We start from the raw sequence: 23,351 nt of genomic DNA, 5'->3' as shown, positions 1-23,351 counted from the left end.
CAGAAGATGATCATTAAAAAACCCCAACAAAGATCCACGCACTGCTACAGCTGTAGATGCACTCATCCAACCAGCTCCTGGACTTGCCATGGGAATGAGGACGGAGATATCTAAGCTGGCCTGTGCATACAGTAAAACAACAAATTTGACTGGTTCTATACTGTTAGAACTCTACCAAGAATTAGGAGAAGTGCAAGTTGTAGTGCTCCAAGTCTTACAACTACAGACTATTTACTGTTAAAGAACATATGGGATGTGAACATTCCCCAGGAATGGGTTGTTTTAATTTGTCTGATTTCTCTCAGACTATTCAAGTTCAGTTGGACAATATCCACCATATCATAGATAAGTTTTCACAAATGCCTAAGGTGCCTAACTGGTTTTCTTGGTTTCACTGGGGATGGCTGGTAATTACAGATATGCTTTGGTTATGTAACTATACTCCTATTATGTTAATGTGTGTGCGCAATTTAAGTAGTAGCTTAAAACCTATACATGCTGAATTTACTCTACAAGAAGATATGTCAAAGAAATAATCAATCTTCCCATGTTTTCTTCCGCCTGCTACTTCTATAGCTTTTCTTCTTCCTTCCTAATTTCAACCCTTAAATAGAATTCGTGCCTCATATCAAATTTACCGAGTATCATAATTCTTCCAAGTGGTAAAGACACCTCAAGACAAATGCTGGGCATAGAAGCCACAGGGCATAAATATGCAAAGAAGTAAAAAGCTAACCATTTCAAACAACAAGGCTTCTCTCTCACTTACCAACTTTACATTTCCCTGTATGGCCCAGGAAGATGACTGGTTAGCCAGAGACGGGTAAGATTCCTCAAGGGAGGAACAACCTCAGACAGGCACAGTCGCAGGGGGGCCATCAGGTGAGAAATTGGGGATCAACAGAGGTGAGGCCTTTAACCTCACCCCCCCTATTCTGAGAGAAATGTACTGCATACATGGATGTTTTATTGCCCTTGTCTAGCTTGGATTAACACATAGTCTACAGGCACACACCTGATCATCTACATTTGCTCTCTTACAACACTAAACTATGTTTTCTACCTTTATCTTGTATCTACCTACCACTTCAGCATTTTATTAAAAATAATAATAATAAAGAGAGAAATGTGGTGTCCACATGTAAATCAAGTATAAAAATCAAATGAGTATTCATATTTGAACTGACTGTTTATAGTTCATAATGCATGAGCAAAACCAAAGGTTTCTGTGATGGCTGCCCTTGTACTGTTCACTATGTAACTTATTCATTATGTAAGAATTTGTTCTCCATGTAAGAACTTGTTTGTTATGCCTCAGAAGATTGGAGACTGATGAAAATTAGGCTTGGGGTGGATTAAAGATTGTGCATTGAGCACTTACTCCCCTATACAGAATTTTATTGTAATTAACATCCATTTGATCAATAAATATGAGAGATGCCCTCACACACACACAAAAAAAGACATTATTGGTTTCAAATTAAAAAAAAAAAGATGCACAGATAACAGTCTAGACTTGAAATTTATGTCTGAACCTGGCAAAAGGCTATTCTTTTACAACTGAGTCCTTACCCTGTGGCATCTGATTTTATCTCCAAAAAGATGTCATCAGGATTCAGTAAAACTCTAGGACACAAAGATGGCATCACATATTGCTTGTTGGTGTTGGCAAAACCCATACATTATATATAGTCACAAAAGTGTTCAGTGACTGCATTTCAAAGTGACACACAGAAGTGTTTTCTCTCTATGAAAGACATACCACAACATGCAGAGCACCAGCATCAGTGAGCAAGCAGACAGTGCCAGAGGAAAATGTGGTAAGAAGCTATATGTGGTCAGCTATTAAGGGTAGATGTTTTCAGACTAGCAGGAAATGAAACATTGATGTTGGGGTTTTTAGCTGAATGTTTGGAATATGAGTTTTCTTTACCTGTGAAAACCTGTGGTCCAGTGAAAATATATATGATGTTTTGTCATCAAAAGAAACTTTTCAGTAGATTCAGACTCTTAGAGATGAGGACATAGGTTCCTCTAAAGAGTAAAAAAAAAACACACCAAAAAACAGTTTATTGTGAAGGTAGAAATGAGGAACACAATTTGAAATAGAGTCTTTGTAGGTTGATCCATAACTAAGTTTCCCATTTATATACCCTTAACCAGTATATGGACCTGAAATATCTAGGTTCTCTAGCACTATTGTGGTGGACTGGTAAAATGTGTTTAAAGTATGAGTTTGACAATAATATCTTGGTATATTTCTGGATCAGTATTAGGTAATGAAGTGATAACTTAGTAAAGTATATATAAACATTACTGGTAAAAGGCAAAGAGTACTTGTGACCATAGTTGGAAACACTGGAGTTTGTGGTAAATAGCTGGAGGGGAATAGTAGGAAAAGTCACAGGGAGTGGGTTGTTCTTTTCCTAGGGGTAGAGGAGCTAACTGACACGATGCAGGTTCCTCCTGGGGAAACCAATTATCATTAAGTACTTAAAAAAATTTAGTACTGGCACAAGAGGAGATCTAGCTCAATGGAGCAGAATAGAGAGTCCAGACATAAAACCATGCATATGTGGTCAATTAATATACGATAAAGGAGCTAAGAACATACAATGGACAGTTACATGTAAGAGAATGAAACTGGATTATTATCTAACTCTACACAAAAAAGCAAACTTGAAATGGATCAAAGACTTGAATGTAAGTCATGAAACTGTAAAACTCTTAGAAGAATGTTGCAGTTGGGGAATGTGAAAATGAGAAACTGAATCAGAATGACAATTAAAGCAGAGGGCTTAGACTTCCTCTGGAGACTAAGTACCAAATCAGTGCACCACTCATTAAGTTGCAGCAAGCAAAAAGACAGGATTATAGGATGTTTTATAATCAAGCTGAACAATTGTAAACTAATACTCTAAAAGTTTCTCTTGTGTCTTGACAAGTCATCCAGGCACATGAGTCTCACAGTGTGTTGTTTATCTGGGTTTGCCTCAGAGAGGATCATGAGAACTGTTGGAAGTCGTTATCACACCGCTCATGAATCACAGATTCCAAGATGCAACATGTATTGTTCTTTTCTCTTAGATTGGTTTTGGCTATAGATTAAGTATAAATCGGAACTAAATTATAGCAAGGTTAACTGCTGGGGTATCTACACTTTCCCCTTTTTGTTTAGCTTGCATCTTTTGTAACAGTGAGAAGAACTGCTGATTGCTGCTGAGCACATTGAGGTTTTTAGGCAGCTCTTCAGACTATATAAAACACAAATAACAAACATAATATAATTATTGTAAGTATAGCTGTGAAACCACTAAATATTTTTTTTGGTATCGTTAATCTACAATTACATGAAGAACATTATGTTTACTAGGCTGCCCCCCTTCACGAAGTCCCCCCACATACCCTTTCACAGTCACTGTCCATCAGTGTCAACTACTTGTCTTCTCTGTGTTGCTCAGCCCTCCCCGTGCCCTCCCCACACTATTCATGCTAATCGTAATGCCCCCTTTCTTTTTCACCACCCTTGTCCCTCCCTTCCCACCCATCCTCCCCAGTCCCTTTCCCTTTGGTAACTGTTAGTCCATTCTTGGGTTCTGTGAGTCTGCTGCGGTTTTGTTCCTACAGTTTTCCTTTGTTCTTATACTCCACACATGAGTGAAATCGTTTGGTACTTGTCTTTCTCCACCTGGCTTATTTCACTGAGCGTAATACCCTCTAGCTCCATCCACGTTGTTGCAAATGGTAGGATCTGTTTTCATCTTAGGGCTGAGTAATATTCCATTGTGTATATGTACCACATCTTCTTTATTCATTCATTTACTGATGGAGATTTAGCTTGCTTCCATATCTTGGCTATTGTACATAGTGCAGTGATAAACATAGGGGTGCATCTGTCTCTTTCAAATTGGAGTGCTGCATTCTTAGGGTAAATTCCTAGAAGTGGAATTCCTGGGTCAAATTCTGAGGAACCTCCATACTGCTTTCCACAATGGTTGAACTAATTTACATTCCCACAAGCAGTGTAGGAGGGATCCCCTTTATCCATTACCTGGATAACACTTGTTGTTGTTCTTCTTTTTGATGATGGCGATCCATACTGGTGTGAGTTGATATCTCACTGTGGTTTTAATATGCACTTCTCTGATGACAAGCAATGTGGAGCATCTTTTCATGTGTCTTTTGGCCATCTTCATTTCTTCTTTAGAGAACTGTCTTTTCAGCTCATCTGCCCATTTTTTAATTGGACTATTTGCTTTTTGTTTGTTGAGGTGTGTGGGCTCTTATATATTTTGGATGTCAATCCTTTATCGCATCTGTCATTTATGAATATATTCTCCCATACAGTAGGGTACATTTTTGTTCTATTGATGGAGTCCTTCGCTGTACAGAAGCTTTTTAGCTTGATATAGACCCACTTGTTCATTTTTGCTTTTCTTTCCCTTGTCCAGGGACATATGTTCATGAAGAAGTCACCCATGTTTATGTCCATGAGAATTTTGCCTACATTTTTTTCTAAGAGCTTTATTATTTCATGACTTACATTCAGATCTTTGATCCATTTTGAATTTACTTTTGTGTATGGGGTTAGACAGTGATCCAGTTTCATTCTACTACATGTAGCCGTCCAGTTTTGCCAGCACCATCTGCTGAAGAGACTGTAATTTCCCCATTGTATGTCCATGGCTCCTTTTATCATATATTAATTGACCATATATGTTTGGGCCAATGTCTGGAGTTTCTATTCTGTTCCATTGGTCTGTGGCTCTGTTCTTGTGCAAGTACCAAACTGTATTGATTACTATGGTTTTGTAGTAGAGCTTGAAGAAGGGGAGCAAGTTCCCCCCCACTTTATTCTTCCTTCTCAGGATTGCTTTAGTTATTCAGGGTCATTGGTGGTTCCATATGAATTTTTGAGCTATTTGTTCCAGTTTGTTGAAGAATGTTGCTTGCAGTTTCATAGGAATTGCATCAAATCTGTATATTGCTTTGGGCAGGATGGCCATTTTGGCGATATTAATTCTTCCTAGCCACTAGCATGGGACGAGTTTCCATTTGCTAGTGTCCCCTTTAATTTCTCTTAAGAGTGTCTTGTAGTTTTCAGGGTACAGGTTTGTCACTTCCTTGTTTAGGTTTATTCCTAGGTATTTTATTCTTTTTGATGCTATTGTGAATGGAATTGTTTTCCTGATTTCTCTTTCTATTAGTTCATTGTTGGTGTATAGGAAAGCTACAGATTTCAGTGTGTTAATTTTGTATCTGGCAACTTTGCTGAATTATGATATTAGTTCAAGTAGTTTTGGAGTGGAGTCTTTAGGGTATTTTATGTACAATATCATGTCATCTGCAAATAGTGCGAGTTTGACTTCTTCTTTATCAATCTGGATTCCTTGTATTTCTTTGTTTTGTCTGACTGCCGTGGCTAGGACCTCCAGTACTATGTTGAATAACAGTGGGGAGAGTGGGCATCCCTGTCTTGTTCCCGATCTCAGAGGAAAAGCTTTCAGCCTCTCACTGTTCAGTATGATGTTAGCTGTGGATTTATCATATATGGACTTTATTATGTTGAGGTACTTGCCCTCTATTCCCATTTTGTTGAGAGTTTTTATCATGAATGGATGTTGAATTTTTTCGAAAGCTATTTCAGCATCTATGAGATGATCACGTGGTTATTGTCTTTCATTTTGTTTATGTGGTGGATGATATTGGTGGATTTTTGAATGTTGTACCATCCTTGCATCCCTGGGATGAATCCCACTTGGTCGTGGTGTATGATCCTTTTGATATATTTTTGAATTCAGTTTGCTAATATTTTATTGAGTATTTTTGCATCTATGTTCATCATGTATATTAGTGTGCAGTTTTCTTTTTTGGTGGGGTCTTTGCCTGGTTTTGGTATTAAGGTGATGTTGGCTTCATAGAATAAGTTTGGGAGTATTCCCTCCTCTTCTATTTTTTGGAAAACTTTAAGGAAAATGAGTATTATGTCTTCTCTGTATGTCTGATAAAATTCTGAGGTAAATCCATGTGGCTCGGGGGTTCTCTTCTTGGGTAGATTTTTGATTACCAATTCAATTTCGTTGCTGGTAATTGGTCTGTTTAGATTTTCTGTTTCTTTCTGGGTCAGTCTTGGAAGGTTGTATTTTTCTAGGAAGTTGTCCATTTCTCCTAGGTTTTCCAGCTTTTTAGCATGTAGGTTTTCATAGTATTCTCAATAATTCTTTGTATTTCTGTGGGGTCTGTCTTGGTTTTTCCTTTCTCGTTTCTGATTCTGTTGACGTGTGTTAACTTTTTCTCTCAATAAGTCTGGCTTGAGGCTTAACTATTTTGTTTATTTTCTCGAAGAACCAGCTCTTGGTTTCATTGATTTTTGCTAGTGTTTTATTTTTCTCAATTTTATTTATTTCTTCTCTGATCTTTATTATGTCCCTCCATCTGCTGACCTGAGGCTTCATTTGTTCCTCTTTTTCCAATTTCGATAATTGTGACATTAGACTATTCATTTGGGATTGTTCTTCCTTCTTTAAATATGCCTGGATTGCTATGTACTTTTCACTTATGACTGCTTTTGCTCCATCCCGCAGAAGTTGGGGCTTTGTGTTTTTGTCATTTGTTTTCATATATTGCTGGATCTCCATTTTAATTTGGTCATTGATCCACTGATTATTTAGGAGCATCTTGTTAAGCCTCCATGTGCTTGTGAAACTTTTTGCTTTCTTTGTACAATTTATTTCTAGTTTTATACCTTTGTGGTCTGAAAAGTTGGTTGGTAGGATTTCAGTCTTTTGGAATTTACTGAGGCTCTTTTTGTGGCCTAGTATGTGGTCTATTCTGGAGAATGTTCCATGTGCACTTGAGAAGAATGTGTATCCTGTTGCTTTTGTGTGTAGAGTTCTGTAGATGTCTATTAGGTTCATCTGTTCTAGTGTGTTGTTCAGTGCCTCTGTGTCCTTACTTGTTTTCTGTCTGGTGGATGTATCCTTTGGGGTGAGTGGTGTGTTAAAGTTTCCCAAAATGAATGCATTGCATTCTTTTTCCTCCTTTAGTTCTTTTAGTATTTGTTTCACATATGCTGGTGCTCCTGTATTGGGTGCATATATGTTTATAATGGTTATATCCTCTTTGGTTGGACTGAGCGCTTTATCATTGTGTAATGTCCTTCTTTACTCTTGTTACTTTCTTTATTTTGAAGTCTATTTTGTCTGATACTAGTATTGCAACACCTGCTTTTTTCTCTCTGTTATTTGCATAAATTTCTTTCTCCATCATTGACTTTTAATCTGTTCCTGTCTTTGGGTTTTTGGTGGGTCTCTTGTAAGCAGCAAATATATGAATATTGCTTTTTTATACATTCTTTTACTCTGTGTCTTTTGATTGGTGCATTCAGTTCATTTACATTTAGGGTGATCATTGAAAGATATGTGATTATTGCCATTGCAGGCTTTAGATTCGTGGTTACCAAAGGTTCAAAGTTAGCTTGTTTACTACCTTACTGTCTGACTTAACTCACTTATTGAGCTGTTATAAACACAGTCTGATGATTATTTCTTTCCGTTCTTTTTCCTCCTTCTCCAGTCTTCATATGTTGGATGTTTTGTACTGTGCTCTTTCTAGGAGTGCTCCCGTCTAGAGCAGTCCCTCTAAGATACCCTGTAGAGGTGGTTTGTGGGAGGCAAATTCCCTCAACTTTTGCTTGTCTGCTATTTGTTTGATCCCTCCTTCATATTTAAATGATAATTGTGCTGGATACAGTGTCCTTCGTTCAAGGCCCTTCTGTTTCTTTGCATTAAATATATCATGCCATTCTCTTCTGGCCTGTAGGGTTTCTGTTGAGAAGTCTGACGTTAGCCTGATGGGTTTCCCTTTATAGGTGACCTTTTTCTCTCTAGCTGCCTTTAACACTCTTTCCTTGTCCTTGATCTTTACCATTTTAATTATTATGTGTCTTGGGGTTGTCCTTTTTGGGTGACTTCTGTTGGAATTTCTGGGTGCTTCCATGGTCTGAGCAACTGTTTCCTCCTCCCAGTTTGGGTAAATTCTCAGCCATTTCTTCAAAGACAGTTTCTATCCCTTTTCCTCTCTCTTCTTCTTCTGGGACCCCTATAAAGCAGATATTGTTCCTTTTGGATTGGTCACACAGTTCTCTTAATATTGTTTCATTCCTAGAGATCCTTTTATCTCTCTCTGCATCAGCTTCTATGCGTTCCTGGTCTCTGGTTTCTACTCCATCAATGGCCTCTTGCATCCTATCCATTCTGCTTATAAATCCTTCCAGAGATTGTTTCAATTCTGTAATCTCCCTCCAGATGTCATCCTTTAGCTGTTGTTTATTTCTCTGCATCTCCATCAGCATGTTTATGATTTCAATTTGAATTCTTTTTCAGGAAGAGTGGTTAGGTCTATCTCCTTCTCAGGAGTTGTGATTTTGGTCTGTATCAAATTCTTCTGCCTTTTCATGGTGAAAGATATTGTTTGATGAGCTGGCGGAAGTGATGGTTGGGAGAACTTCCCTTCTTGTTGGTTTGTGGCCCTCCTCTCCTGGGAGAACAGCGACCTCTAGTGGCTTGTGCTGGGCAGCTGCGCGCAGACAGGGTTTCTGCTTCCTGCCGGCCGCTATGGAGTTTAGCTCTGTGGTGGCTGTGGGCGTGGCCTACTTCAGGACTCTGCTCTGATATGGCGGAGCCACGTCGGAGGGGAAAGCACTGGGAGGCTGTTTATCTCTGTGACGGGCCTCTGAGCTGCACTGCTGCACAGGGGGTTAGGATGCCCAGAGTTCCCTGGGATTCCCAGCTGCTGGGCTAAGTGTACCGGGACGCTTCGATCCAGCTGTGGGGTCCCTGTCCTTATACGTTCAAAAAGCACTCACTTTTATTTTTCTCTGGGATGCCAGCTGCAGGGACCCACTCACAAGTCTTACTGTTCTGTTTACCAGTTTCCAGCACCCCACTCATGCACTGTGTCTGCACTCTTGTGTGGATTGCTAGGGCTGGGTGTTCAGCAGTCCTGGGCTCCCTCCCCTTCCTGCTCCGACTCCTCTCCTTCCCCCTGGGATGTGGGGTGAGGGGCGCTCTGGTCCTGCAGGGCCACGGCTTGTATCTTACCACCTTCATGAGGCATTGGGTTCTCACAGGTGAGGATGAGGTCTGGCTGTTGTCCTGTGACTTATGGTCTCTCTTTTAGGAAGCGTTGTATTTACAAAAATATATGTGGTTTTGGGGGGAGATTTCCGCTGGTCTATTCTAGCTGCCATCTTGGCTCCTCCACTGAATTTTTTTTTTTTAGATAATTATAATTTTTATTGAAGGGTAGTTGACGCACAGTATTACATTACATTAGTTTCAAGTGTACAACACAGTGATAAAACATTTATATACATAATTCTAGGTTCCAGCTATCACCCTACCAAGCTGTTACAATATCTTGACTATATTCCTTATGCTATACATTACATCCCAGTTACTTATTTATTTTACCATTGGAAGTTTGTCCTTTTTTTTTTTTGTGAGGGCATCTCTCATATTTATTGATCAAATGGTTGTTAATTACAATAAAATTCTGTATAGGGGAGTCAGTGCTCAATGCACGATCTTTAAACCACCCCAAGCCTAATTTTGGTCAGTCTCCAATATTCTGAGGCATAACAAACAAGTTCTTACATGGAGAACAAATTCTTACATAGTGAATAAGTTACATAGTGAACAGTACAAGGGCAGTCATCACAGAAACTTTCGGTTTTGCTCATGCATTATGAACTCTAAACAGTCAGTTCAAATATGAATACTCATTTGGTTTTTATACTTGATTTATATGTGGATACCACATTACTCTCTCTATTATTATTATTATTATTTTCATTTTTTATTGAAGGGTAGTTGACAACAGTTTTACATTACATTACTTTCAGGTGTACAACACAGTGACTCAAAATTTATATACATGATAATTCTAGGTACCAGCTATCACCATACCAAGTTGTTACAATATTTTGACTATATTCCTTATGCTATACATTACATCCCGGTAACTTATTTATTTTACAATTGGAAGTGTGTTTATATATATATATATATATATATATATATATATATATTTTTTGTGAGGGCATCTCTCATATTTATTGATCAAATAGTTGTTAACAACAGTAAATTTCTGTATGGGGGGTCAATACTCAATGCACAATCATTAATCCACCCCAAGCGTAATTTTCGTCAGTCTCCAATTTTCTGATGCATAATGAACAAATTCTTACATGGAGTACAAATTCTTACATAGTGAATAAGTTACATGGTGAACAGTGCAAGGGCAGTCATCACAGAAGCTTTTGGTTTTGTTCATGCATTATGAACTATACACAGTCAGTTCAAATATGAATATTCATTTGATTTTTAAACTTGATTTATATGTGGATTCCACATTTCTCTCTTTATTATTATTATTTTTAATAAAATGCTGAAGTGGTAGGTAGATACAAGATGAAGGTTGAAAACATAGTTTAGTGTTGTAAGAGAGCAAATGTAGATGATCAGGTGTGTGCCTGTAGACTATGTGTTAATCCAAGCTAGACAAGGGCAATAAAACATCCATGTATGCAGTACATTTCTCTCAGAATAGGGGGGGTGAGGTTCAAGCCTCACCTCTGTTGATCCCCAATTTATCACCTGATGACCCCCCTGCGACTGTGCCTGTCTTAGGTTGTTCCTCCCTTGAGGAATCTTACCCGTCTCTGGCTAACCAGTCATCTTCCGGGGCCATACAGGGAAATGTAAAGTTGGTAAGTGAGAGAGAAGCCTTATTGTTTGAAATGGTTAGCTTTTCATTTCTTTGCATATTTATGCCCTGTGGCTTCTATGCCCAGCATTTGTCTTGAGATATCTTTACCACTTGGAAAAATTATGATACTCGTTAAATTTGATATGAGGCACGAATTCTATTTAAGGGTTGTAATTAGGAAGGAAGAAGAAAAGCTATAGAAGTAGCAGGCGGAAGAAAACATGGGAAGATTGATCATTTCTTTGACATATCTTCTTGTAGAGTAAATTCAGCATGTATAGGTTTTAAGCTACTACTTAAATTGCGCACACACATTAACATAATAGGAGTATAGTTACATAACCAAAGCATATCTGTAATTACCAGCCATCCAAAGTGAAACCAAGAAAACCAGTTAGGCACCTTAGGCATTTGTGAAAACTTATCTATGATATGGTGGATATTGTCCAACTGAACTTGAACAGTCTGAGAGAAATCAGACAAATTAAAACAACCCGTTCCTGGGAATGTTCACATCCCATATGTTCTTTTAACTGTAAATAGTATGTTGTTTTAAGATTTTGGAGTGCTACAATTTGTACTTCTCCTAACTCTTGTTTGAGTTCCAACAGTATAGATCCCGTCCAATTTGTTGTTTTACTGTATGCACAGGCCAGCTTAGATATCTCCTTCCTCATTCCCATGGCAAGTCCAGGAACTGGTGGGATGAGTGCATCTACAGCTGTAGCAGTGCGTGGATCGTTGTTGGGGATTTTTGATGATCATCTTCTGGCATGAGTCTTCCAGAGAGTGCTGATGTTGGAAGTTCTCTTTCATATCGTATCTTAGTTCATTTTCGGGGAATCCCAATTAGGCTTTCTTCTTCTGTATAAATGCAGACACTTTGCCTACACTTTACATGCCATTTATACCCTTGAGTAGAACTCATTGTAGGTTACCATACAGGAACAGCCCTTTTATTTTGTTTCTGCTTGGTTTTCTTTTGTTTTTGGTATGACTAATCTACAGTTTCATGATGAATGTTATGTTTACTAGACTCTCCCCTATACCAGGTCCCCCCTATAAACCCGTTTACAGTCACTGTCCATCAGCAGAACAAAATGTTGTAGAATCACTACTTGTCTTCTCTGTGTTGTACAGCCCTCCCTTTTCCCCTACCCCCATGCATGTTAATCTTAATACCCCCTTTCTTCTCCCCCCCTTTTCCCTCCCTACCCACCGATCCTCCCCAGTCCCTTTCCCTTTGGTACCTGTTAGTCTATTCTTGAGTTCTGTGATTCTGGTGCTGTTTTATTCCTTCCATTTTTCCTTTGTTCTTATATTCCACAGATAAGTGAAATCATTTGGTATTTCTCTTTCTCCGCTTGGCTTTTTTCACTGAGCATAATACCCTCCAGCTCCATCCATGTTGCTGCATATGATTGGATTTGCCCTTTTCTTATGGCTGAGTAGTATTCCATTGTGTGTATGTACCACAACTTCTTTATCCATTCATCTATCGATGGACATTTAGGTTGCTTCCAATTCTTGGCTATTGTAAATAGTGCTGCGATAAACATAGGGGGGCACTGATCGTTCTCATACTTGATTGCTGCATTCTTAGGGTAAATTCCTAGGAGTGCAATTCCTGGGTCAAATGGTAAGTCTGTTTTGAGCATTTTGATGTACCTCCATACTGCTTTCCACAATGGTTGAAGTAACTTTCATTCCCACCAGCAGTGTAGGAGGGCTCCCCTTTCTCCACAGCCTCGCCAACATTTGTTGTTGTTTGTCTTTTGGATGGCAGCCATCCTTACTGGTGTGAGGTGATACCTCATTGTAGTTTTAATTTGCATTTCTCTGATAATTAGCGATGTGGAGCATCTTTTCATGTGTCTGTTGGCCATCTCTATTTCTTTTTTGGAGAACTGTCTGTTCAGTTCCTCTGCCCATTTTTGAATTGGGTTATTTGTTTTTTGTTTGTTGAGGCGTGTGAGCTCTTTATATATTCTGGACGTCAAGCCTTTATCGGATGTGTCATTTTCAAAGATATTCTCCCATACTGTAGGGATCCTTTTTGTTCCATTGATGGTGTCTTTTGCTGTACAGAAGCTTTTCAGCTTAATATAGTCCCACTTACTCATTTTTGCTGTTGTTTTCCTTTCCCGGGGAGATATGTTCAAGAAGAGGTCACTAATGTTTATGTCTAAGAGGATTTTGCCTATGTTTTCTTCCAAGACTTTAATGGATTCATGACTTACATTCAAGTCTTTGATCCATTTTGAGTTTACTTTTGTATATGGGGTTAGACAATGGTCCAGTTTCATTCTCCTACATGTAGCTGTCCAGTTTTGCTAGCACCACCTGTTGACGAGACTGTCATTTTGCCATTGTATGTCCATGGCTCCTTTATCAAATATTAATTGACCATGTATGTCTGGGTTAATGTCTGGATTCTCTAGTCGGTTCCATTGTTCTGTGGCTCTGCTCTTGTGCCAGTACCAAATTATCTTGATTACTATGGCTTTATAGTAGAGCTTGAAGTTGGGGATTGAGATCCCCCATACTTTATTCTTCTTTCTCAGCATTGCTTTGGCTATTCATTGTCTTTGGTGATTCTATATGAGTTTTTGAATTATTTGTTCCAGTTCATTGAAGAATTTTGCTTGTAGTTTCATAGGGATTGCATCAAATCTGTATATTGCTTTGGGCAGGATGGCCATTTTGATGATATTAATTCTTCCTAGCCACGAGCATGCGATGAGTTTCCATCTGTTAGGGTCCCCTTTAATTTCTCTTAAGAGTGACTTGTAGTTTTCAGAGTATGTCTTTCACTTCTTTGGTTAGGTTTATTCCTAGGTATTTTATTTTTTTTGATGCAATTGTGAATGGAGTTGTTTTCTTGATTTCTGTTTCTGTTGGTTCATTGTTAGGATATAGGAAAGCACAGATTTCTGTGTGTTGATTTTGTGTCCTGCAACTTTGCTGCATTCCGATATCAGTTCTAGTAGTTTTGGGGTGGAGTCTTTAGGGTTTTTATGTACAGTATCATGTCATCTGCAAATAGTGACAGTTTAACTTCTTCTTTACCAATCTGGATTCCTTGTATTTCTTTGTTTTGTCTGATTGCCGTGCCTAGGAGCTCCAGTACTATGTTAAATAACAGTGGAGACTGTGGCCATCCCTGTCTAGCTCCCGATCTCAGAGGAAATGCTTTCAGCTTCTTGCTGTTCAATATTATGTTGGCTGTGGGTTTATCATTGATAGCCTGTATTATGTTGAGGTACTTGCCCTCTATTCCCATTTTGCTGAGAGTTTATATCATGAACGGATGTTGAACTTTGTCAAATGCTTTTTCAGCGACTATGGAGATGATCATGTGTTTTTGTCTTTCTTTTTGTTAATGTGGTGGATGATGTTGATGGACTTTCGAATGTTGTACCATCCTTGCATCCCTTGGATGAATCCCACTTGGTTATGGTGTATGATCCTTTTGATGTATTTTTGAATTCGTTTTGCTAATATTTTGTTGAGTATTTTTGCATCTACGTCCTTCAGGGATATTGGTTTATAGTTTTCTTTTTTGGTGGGGTCTTTGCCTGGTTTTCGTATTATTGTGCTGTTAGCTTCATAGAATGAGTTTGGTAGTATCCCCTCCTTCTCTATTTTTGGAAAACTTTAAGGAGAATGGGTATTATGTCTTCCCTGTATGTCTTATAAAATTCCGATGTAAATCCATCTGGCCCGGGGGTTTGTTCTTTGGTAGTTTTTCGATTACCGCTTCAATTTCGTTGCTGGTAATTGGTCTGTTTAGATTTTCTGTTTCTTCCTGGGTCAATCTTGGAAGTTTGCGTTTTTCCAGGAAGTAGTCCATTTCTCATAGGTTTCCCAGCTTGTTAGGATATAGGATTCTCCAATAATTCTTTGTATTTCTCTGGGGTCCGTCGTGATTTTTCCTTTCTTGTTTCCGATACTGTTGATTTGTGTTGACTCTCTTTTCCTCTTAATAAGTCTGGCTAGAGGCATATCTATTTTGTTTATTTTCTCAAAGAACCAGCTCTTGGTTTCATTGATTTTTGCTATTGTTTTATTCTTCTCAATTTTATTTATTTCTTCTCTGATCTTTATTATGTCCCTCCTTCTGCTGACCTTAGGCTTCATTTGTTCTTCTTTTTCCAATTTCGAAAATTGTGACATTAGACCATTCATTTGGGATTGCTCTTCCTTTTTAAAATATGCTTGGATTGGTATATACTTTCCTCTTAAGAGTGCTTTTGCTGCGTACCACAGAAGTTTGCGCTTAAAGTTTTTGTTTTCATTTGTTTCCATACATTGCTGGATCTCCATTTTGATTTGGTCATTGATCCATTGATTATTTAGGAGCGTGTTGTTAAGCCTCCATGTGTTTGTGAGCCTCTTTGCTTTCTTTGTACAGTTTATTTCTAGTTTTTTGCCTTTGTGGTCTGAAAAGTTGGTTGGTAGGATTTCAATCTTTTCGAATTTTCTGAGGCTCTTTTTCTGGCCTAGTATGTGGTCTATTCTGGAGAATGTTCCATGTGCCCTTGAGAAGAATGTATATCCTGTTGCTTTTGGATGTAGAGTTCTATAGATGTCTATTAGGTCCGTGTGCTCTACTGTGTTGTTCAGTGATTCCGTGTCCTTACTTATTTTCTGCCCAGTGGTTCTATCCTTTGGGGTGAGTGGTGTGTTGAAGTCTCCTAGAATGACTGCATTGCATTCTATATCCCCTTTTAGTTCTGTTAGTATTTGTTTCACATATGCTGGTGCTCCTGTGTTGGGTGCATATATATTTAGAATGGTTATATCCTCTTGTTTGACTGAGCCATTTATCATTATGTATTGTCCTTCTTTATCTCTTGTTACTTTCTTTGTTTTGAAGTCTGTCTTGTCTGATATTAGTACTGCAACTCCTGCTTTCTTCTCACTGTTGTTTGCTTGAAATATGTTTTTCCATCCCTTGACTTTATTCTGTACATGTCTTTGGGTTTGAGGTGAGTTTCTTGTAAGCAGCATATGGATGGGTCTTGCTTTTTTATCCATTCTGTTACTTTTTGTCTTTTGATTGGTGCATTCAACCCATTAACATTTAGGGTGACTATTGAAAGATATGTACTTACTGCCATTGCACGCTTTAAATTCGTGGTTACCAAAGGTTCAAGGTTAGCCTCTTAGTATCTTACTGCCTAACTTAGCTCGCTTATTGAGCTGTTATATACACTGTCTGGAGATTCTTTTCTTCTCTTCCTTCTTATTCCTCCTCCTCGATTCTTCATATGTTGGGTGTTTTGTGCTGTGCTCTTTCTAGGAGTGCTCCCATCTAGAGCAGTCCCTGTAAGATGTTCTGTAGAGTTGGTTTGTGGAAAGCAAATTCCCTCAGCTTTTGTTTGTCTGGGAATTGTTTAATCCCACCATCATATTTGAATGATAGTCGTACTGGATACAGTATCCTTGGTTCAAGGCCCTTCTGTTTCATTGTATTAAATATATCATGCCATTCTCTTCTGGCCTGTAAGGATTCTGTTGAGATATCTGGTGTTAGCCTGATGGGTTTCCCGTTATAGGTGACCTTTTTCTCTCCAGCTGCCTTTAACACTCTTTCCTTGCCCTTGATCTTTGCCATTTTAATTATTATGTGTCTTGGTGTTGTCCTTCTTGGATCCTTTCTGTTGGGGGTTCTGTGTATTTCCGTGGTGTGTTGGATTATTTCCTCCCCCAGTTTGGGGAAGTTTTCAGCAATTATTTCTTCTAAGATACTTTCAATCTCTTTTCCTCTCTCTTCTTCTTCTGGGACCCATATAATACGGATATTGTTCCTATTGGATTGGTCACACAGTTCTCTTAATATTGTTTCATTCCTGGAGATCATTTATCTCTCTCTATGTCAGCTTCTATGCGTTCCTGTTCTCTGATTTCAATTCCATCAATGGCCTCTTGCATTCTATCCATTCTGCTTATAAACCCTTCCAGAGTTTGTTTCATTTCTGCGATCTCCTTTCTGGCATCTGTGATCTCCTTCCGGACTTCATCCCATTTTTCTTGCGTATTTCTCTGCATCTCTGTCAGCATGTTTATGATTCTTATTTTGAATTCTTTTTCAGGATGACTGGTTAGGTCTGTCTCCTTCTGTGGTGTTGTCTCTGTGATCTTTGTCGGCCTGTAGCTTTGCCTTTTCATGGTGATAGGAATAGTCTGCAGAGCTGGGACGAGTGACGGCTGGAAAGACTTCCTTTCTTGTTGGTTTGTGTCCCTCCTCTCCTGGGAGAACAGCGACCTCTCGTGGCTTGTGCTGCGCAGCTGCGCGCAGCCAGGGTTTCTGCTTCCTGCCCGGCTGCTATGGAGTTAATCTCCACTGTTGCTGTGGGCGTGGCCTGGCTCGGGCAGTTATTCCAAAGTGGTGGAGTCGCGTTTATAGCAGGAGCTGCTGGGAGGCTATTTATCTCTGTAAGGGGCCTCCCTGCTCCCTGCAGCCCAGGGGTTAGGGTGCCCAGAGATCCCTGGATTCCCTACCTCTGGATTAAGTGTCCCGTCCTGTGCCTTTAAGACCTCCAAAAAGCACCCACCAAAACAAAACAACGACCACCAAAAAAGAAAAGAAAAAATAATTTTAATTTAAAAAAAAAAACAAAATTTTTTTAATTAAAAAAAAAAAGTTTTCGCTCGTTTTTCTTTATTCTCCGGTGCCAGCCTCAGGCCTCTGCTCACCGGTCTTGCTGCCCTTTTTCCCTAGTATTGGGGTCCCTATCCCTTTAAGACTTCCAAAAAGCGCTCGCCAAAACAAAACAGCAAAAAAGCAAAAAAAAATAAAATGGTCGCGCGCTTTTCTTATGTCCTCCGACACTCGGCCTCCAGTGCCCGCTCACTGTTCTTGCTGCCCTGTTTCCCTAGCATCCAGTGCCCTCTGGGCACGTAGTGTGTCTGCGCTCTGACCCGGATGGCTGGGGCTGGGTGTCCGGCATTCCTATGCTCCGTCTCCCTCCCGCTCTGCCTGCTCTTCTCCCGCCGGGAGCTGGGGTGAGGGGCACTCGGCTCCCGCTAGGCCGGGTCTTGTATCTTACCCCCTTCGCGAGGCGCTGGGTTCTCTCAGGTGCGGATGTGGTCTGGATATTGTCCTGTGTCCTCTGGTCTTTATTCTAGGAAGGCTTGTCTTTGTTATATTTTCATAGATATATGTTGTTTTGCGAGGAGATTTCCGCTGCTCTACTTATGCCGCCATCTTCCGCCCCTCCCAACACTGAATATTTTTAAGCACTGGATTTGGTACATGTTACTTATTCCAGCTACAATACTTTCCAGTAAATCAGAACCACTTAATACCCGTAATTTTTCCTGGGAGGCATCAGTAATGTGCTGTTGATAGCCTGATCTTTCTTGAGTCATATTGCCATGAGTTAACAATTGCCTTTTAATATTTTTCCATGGAAAATAAGAATGAGTATAAGGTACAGGAGTAACACAAAACCCAGTTGTATTACAATCACATTTCATAGAAATTTGATGCTGCAAACTAACAACTTGATTTTCTAACATAATAACTGCTTGTTGCAAATCAGTTAGTTGTGCATTAATTTAACTATCTATTTGTCTTTGGGTTGTCCACAATTTTGATGAATAAGAATACCAGTTATTAACAAAGTCCACAGTCTGAATATTTTGCTGAAGGGCAACTCCAGTGGTCATGGAAGTTGTGGTTATAGCTATGATTCCCAGGACAGCTGCATTGATTAATCTAAACATGTTTAGTTATTTTCAGAAGATTTTAAGTAGTATATTGGGGAAGCATCATGCTTGGAGAATCGTGCCACTTTTGGTGTAGAAGGCCTGGAAGCCAGAGACCTGTTCTAGCCTTAAGAATATAAAGACTGTCTTTTGTGGAGAAGTACATAGTTATTAATACAGGTATACAATGAACAATTTATACAGGAGATGGAGTATCCATATCAACTCCATGGTTTGGCACCAATCATAATTAAAAAGGACAATCTGACACAGGCTGTAATATAATGACTTTCATTTCTTGTAAAACTCAGTTGACTATATTTTTGTAATAGTGTTATTCCAAATATGGTCTTTCCAAGCTGTGAGACACCATAGAGCCAATGGAATTTTCCATAAGTGATATTGTAGGGGCCCAAAAGGTAAATGTGGGACAAAAGGAGACATTCCACCTCCATGCTAATAAATAGTCCCATTAGAAAATGTATAAATGGTGTAATTAGTGCCATTAATAGATTTATGCCATCTCAGGTCATGCCCCTGTCCTCTAGTCTGGGTTGTACCTTGAGGGCTCCAGTCAATGACATTTCCATAGGAGGTATTAGGTACACTGTTATTCCAGGAATATACAAGAGGCCAGCTTCCATAACTTTCCTCCAAGGTGCCAGAAGGGCCAGCCATTGCTGATCCATGTGTCAAAATGTCCAGAGCCAGATTAATTCCACAGTGTCTCCAGGGCTTAATGCAGTAGGGACAGGCAGCAGCATGTTGCTGTGCTGGCCATATCATTGCTTCAATAACTCTTCTTCCATTTGGACGTACAATTGTGTAGGAGATGCAAGAAGGTGTGTGAGCATATCCACAGGGCTCACAACTCCTTTACTTGGCTTACCATTCAAATGCTGCAACATTGTCCATAGGTGAACTGACCAATCCCACAGACTATTGGTGTAGTGTATGACTTTAGGCCAGATTTCAACAAACCATTGTACCTCTCTATCATGCCTGCTCTGGTACAATGATATGGTACATGAAATTTCTACTTTATTCCTAATTGTTGCACCCATTCTTGTAATCCAAGTCAAGTAAATTGGGTGCCTTGATTGCTCTCAGTCACCTGCTGCTGGCCATAAGCTTCAAAGAAAAGCTCCAGGCCTCTCTAGGTGGTTTTCTGACCTGCACAACATACAGGAAAAGCAACCATAGTCCAATACCTGTGTCCACAGAAGTCGTGGCATACTGATTTCCTTCTGATACGGAAAGAGGCCCAATATAGTCTATTTGCCACTGGAGAAGTGGTATTGGCCCCCTTAGTATTGACCCATGTTGCTGTGGGGCTTGGTGTAAGTCCCTATTAAAGCACACAAGGCACTTCTTTGCTGACTTTTTCAGAGGCCAAAGGCAAGCCCCACTGATGGGCTACAGCCCACATTGTCGTTTGCTCTGCATGCAACAAAAGCTAGTGTAGTCATTGTGCAACACCAGAGGCAGGCTTTCCTTCAAGCCAACCCACCTGGGCCAGTGTGTCTGCTTCATCATTCCCTGCAGATGCCAAAGGCAAATGGCCAGTCACATGATACACAGTAACAGTCTTAGTCTGACTAGAGGCCCTAGGTCTTGCCACAACTTTTGCCCCCAAAGGGGCTGCTGACCCACCATCCAGTTGGCATGATACCATGTTGGCAGGCACAAAGTCAAGCCCTGATAGATGGCCCAACTGTCAGTGCAGATCCTATGGGGGAAGGCTCCTGGGTGATCACAATCCATACTGCCCACAACTCAGCCCATTCTCTGAGCTTACCCTCTCTATCCTTCATCCATATTGTCTCAGTCTTAGTTTGGAAAGCCACAGCCCTCCACTTTTGGGGCTTCCCACAGCTGGAGCCATCTGTGTACCAAGGATCTTCACATATAGGGGCTTTTCTCTCTTGATAAGAAGTCTCAGCTACCAGGGCCTCAAAATCAAGTCCTTCCTGTTTTCCACTGGTATAAGTCACTGGCCTCCATAAGTGTTGGAGTTTTCCACTTAAGGGGTTAGTAGAGAGGGTGCTGAGCTGCTGTAAATATGCACCCCACTTGACCAATATAGGTGTCTGTAACACGCTACTCCATGGCCTTTGGGTCCAGTCTCGCATCCATCCTGTGATGGGATAGGTGGTAATTACCTTGGTTGGAGCTGTTCCAGTGATGGGCTCCATAGCCAGCAAGGTAGGGTACACAGCAGCCAGTTTCTTCTCTATCAAGGTGTATCGAACCTCTGCTCCTTTCCCCATACTTGTGACCAGAATCCAATAGGTTGGTGTGTTCATTCAAGCTCCTACCAAAGACCCCATCCATAACCATCTTCAGTTATAGGAACATCTAGATCACAGGGCCTTGATGAGTCCATTACATTCAAGGTCTATACAGCCTTGACTGCTCTCTTGGCAGCAGTAAAAGCACCTGCACATGTCTCATCCTAGTTCCACCTGATGCCCTTTCATACCAACCAGGATATGGGCTTTAGAATTTGTGCCAAGTGTGGGATAAACACTCCCTAGTAACCCAAAAGACCCCAAAAGTCTTGTAATACTGCCACAGTGGTAGGCGTGGGAAAAGCCTGGGCCTTGTCTGTGACTGCTTCATGATCAACTTTAGTTTTACCTGATCAGAGAACCTCCACTAATTTCACAGAGAAACCATATCCCTGAAACTTGGTGCTATTTACAGCCCAACCTTTTTCCTGTAGATGTTGCAACACTCTAGGAACTGCCCCTTCTAAATCTGAAACTCCTTTAGCATTTCTCCACTTTCCTTGTGCCCCGCAGGCAATTTGTACTGCTTAATATTTGTCACCTGCCAAGGTACAGGCAGAGCTACAAATGGGTGCTTAGCATGTCCTCTCAGAAATGCCTTTACCACATGCACCCTCAGTCTGAACTCACTGGCAGTGGCCTGTAACCAGAGGCCCTGCAGGATATCTACCCCAAAATTTATTCACAGATGGGAGAAATGTACACAGCATACTCCATTGGGGGTAAATTATCCTATCCCCAATGGGATTTGGGTTTTCTTCACTCTAATTGCCTTACCACCATAGCCATCTATCACAGCAGTGGTCCCAGGAAAATGCTCAGGGTTGCCATGGATCAGAGAACACTCAGCTCCTGTGTCCACCAGTGCCAGGACATGTTGTGTGTTCACAGGGGACCAATAAATTTCTAATTCTAAATGTGTCATCTGGTCCCCACCATGTTTCCCAATGTGAGGACTCTGACCCCTCCTCAGTCAAACTGCAATGCCCAATCATCCTGTGGGGTTGAGGGCTCAGGGCTGAGTACTGTCTCCCATGAAGTTCTTCATGGACACAGGCTGGTCGTGAGACCTTGACTATGGTTCCCATGTCCTGGACCTCAGTGGCTGGAACAGTTACTCTGGCTTCAATTAGTGCCACAGTTGTAACAATATTCTGTTGGGCTGCACACTGAGTTTTTCTTTCACCACCCCGACCTTTATCAAATCAACCCACATCTGGGTTCTCAAGACCTTCACGGGGTCTTTAGCACCTCTCCTTTCAGTTGTGGCCTGTAGTTCCCTTTGTGCCCTTATTGTTTCAACCTCCCCCAGATCTGCTAACCCAGAGTAGCATCACTTATGGGTTGCCCTAGGTGGTTGGCAAGAGTATTCACTAGGGACCCAAAGAGAGATGTGGGAGTTGTATGGATCACAAGGTTTCTCATTCCTATAGTGAACACCACCTCATCAGGGCCCTGGGGGTCCAATAATAGATGCTGTTTTTCATACCCAATTCCCACAGTACCTTTTGGAGGGCTGCATATATTTTACAACTACTGGAAAAATATGGTAAATCACCCTGATTAGGCCAAAATATCCTGATGGCAGCTGTAGGCCATCGCAGCAGTGTCTGACTCTCTGAATTATCATGTGCATTTTGCAACCACTGCTGGAGGGAAGGGTGAGTCGTCAGGGAAGCCATTCCACTCATCTCAGTACCCAATACAACAATGCTTTCCACCCCCATATCCCAGAGTCATAAAAGCCATGAAGGCAGAGATTCCAATGGCCTCTGCCTATAACGGATGCTCATGTCCACCAGCTTATCCTGGGTGTAGAGGTGGAGCATAGAGTGCTCCACAACCTTGAGAGGGGGCTTCTCCTCCCCCCGAGGAGCCTATGGTTGTTTCATTTTTAATTTCTTGATTATAGCTGGGTGGGCCTTTAAAACAGGAGAAGATGGTACCTCAGGCTGTGCCCTGGGTAGCAGATCTGCCAATTACCCCGCCTCCTCTTCTCCCTTGGGCTTTTCAACCAACCACTCCTCCTCCACCATTTCTGGGGTTGAGGGCCCTATTCTTTCCTCCCCCACCCAAGGCCTCCTGTAAGGTAGCCTTTCCTGCCATCTCCCCCCTTGATGCTGCTAAGGAATCTTCTGGGAGCATGACCTGCTTTTTCAGTAACTGTCTCTCTTCTTTAGCAGCATCCCATAGGTTATCATCCAGCACCTCCAAGTGATGCTGAGGTATGTCTCTCTCCCAACTCACTTGATAATCCTCTCTTTCCCCTGTATAACATTTTCCATTATCTCAATGAAAAAAGACCCTACAATGCCAGCTGCTACATGGCCTGCTAAGGTCTCCAAGCAGTTTTCCAACTCATGGAGGGTTAATTCTGCAGCTTCTGGTGTTTCCATCCTTTTGCAGTTCTGGGGAAGTCTCCACCCCTCTAAGAGGTACTTTACCCTAGACCACTTCCCCACTAGGGGCTCCCAACTTGGAAGCTCCACAGCTGGGGGAATAAAAACAGGTGAAGGGGCACCCTCTGATGCTGCATCCACTGGGGCTTCCCCATTATCCACAGGAGCAGCCCCC

The sequence above is a fragment of the Manis pentadactyla genome, chromosome Y (assembly GCF_030020395.1).
Source record: "Manis pentadactyla isolate mManPen7 chromosome Y, mManPen7.hap1, whole genome shotgun sequence".
Classification (NCBI taxonomy): Eukaryota; Metazoa; Chordata; class Mammalia; order Pholidota; family Manidae; genus Manis; species Manis pentadactyla.
Note: the sequence above shows the minus strand (reverse complement) of the source record.